The sequence below is a fragment of the Galeopterus variegatus genome, unplaced genomic scaffold (genome assembly GCF_000696425.1).
Source record: "Galeopterus variegatus unplaced genomic scaffold, G_variegatus-3.0.2 Scaffold8249, whole genome shotgun sequence".
Classification (NCBI taxonomy): Eukaryota; Metazoa; Chordata; class Mammalia; order Dermoptera; family Cynocephalidae; genus Galeopterus; species Galeopterus variegatus.
Genome location: NW_007734360.1, coordinates 1 through 1,759, shown reverse-complemented (window position 1 = coordinate 1,759; position 1,759 = coordinate 1).

Genomic DNA, 1,759 nt, shown 5'->3' with positions numbered 1-1,759 from the left:
GGATCTGAACCTGTGGCCTTGGTGTTACCAGCACCACACTCTCCCAAGTGAGCCATGGGCCGACCCTAACCATCAGACCATTAACAGTCATTCCCTAACATTGTCTTAATATCCACTTCAAATTCACATTTTCCCAGTTGTTGGCACTTGTTTAAAAAATCAAGCTTTATTTTCAGATAACTGTAGATTCACACATAGTTTAAGAAATAACACAGAGCTATACCCTTTACGTAAGTTTCCCCAACACTAATGCCTTGCAAAACTATTCACTGTCTTAACATCAATACAATCTACTGATCTTATTTAGATTTCCCCAGTTTTATTTGTACTCATTTGTGTATGTGTGTATTAGTTCTATGCAGTGTTGTCACAGGTGTAAATTCCAGCACTACAATTCAGATATAGAACAGTTCCATCAGCACAAAGGATTCTTCTGTTGCCCTTTTAGAACCACATCCCCCCAACTCCCTCCTGTCAGCTTCTGGCAACCACTACTTATCTGTTCTCTATTTGTATAATTTTGTCACTTCAAGAATATTTACTAAAAAGAATCACCCAATATATAACTTTTTGGCTTTGGCCTTTTTTTATGCAGCAGAATTCCTTTGAAATTCATCCAGGTTTTTGCTTTTATCAATAGTTTGTTCCTTTTTATTGCTGACTACTATTCCATGATATAGATATACCGTAGTTTGTTTAACCATTCATAGAATAGCAATTTTTGATTAAGCATCTTAAACTTTTTTTTTTTGGTAATGGTGATAGTAGGGCATAACCTTTAAGTTCATTGCTAAAGTTACAGTACTAAAGGGTTTATTGTGATAAGGTACAGATGAGAGAAATGTGAAAATNGGCAACGGGATCGCAACCCTCGGTGTTGCACCCGCTCCTCGTTCAGCCGGTCTGTATGTGGGATCCGAACCCTCGGCGCTCCCGCCGCTGCACTCCCAAGCGGCGCGCTGTAGCAGTGTGCCACCGGGCCGGCCCCGAGCAGTATTTAGTTTTTGAGCTGCTTTATTGTACCATACTTGTTTGTAGTAAACTTATACAGGAAATGAAGTTACTTTGTATTTTTTAAAAGTTTGAAACCACCGTTTCAAAATAATGAAATAGGTTTTTGCATTAATTTTCCAATGGAAACCTGGTTTACACATCAGTTTGCAAAAATTTCAGTTTCTGCAGTGGATTTGCCTGACTTGATCTAGTTTAGTTGATATCTAAAATTCAATTTGTTGCATATTTGGAAGCAAAAATATAGATGGTCAAAATGTCTGCATAATTTTTTTGTGTATAATTTGTCTAGAGAAAGGGGAGAATGAATTCAATGTGATATATATTATGGAGGAGTTTAGTTTAAAGAAGAATTATGTGCCAGAAGCTTTTAAAAAAATTTTTAAAACACACTTTTAACTTCTTTGGAAAAGTAAGTCATAAGAAAACTGTGGGCTTTGCACACCTAATGTTTTTTTGTTTACCTAAATAGTTTGAGGGAATTATCAAAGCTCACTTTCTTAGGATGTAGGTTAAGGATAGGAAAAATGAGGTTGCCAGGGTAGAACAAAATCCACACCTTTTTAGACTTCAGCTTACTTGGAAAATTTGGACGTACCTTGATGCCTTTTAATCAAGAGGTTTAGTTGGTTGCTGTTGCTGCTGTTTCCTTTTATCTTCTCTCTTGTTCTTCAGATGTTAACGTGCGTTGAGGCAGAAAAAATCTAAGTTGGAAATACTTAAAATGTTGTATGTCATTAATGAGTGT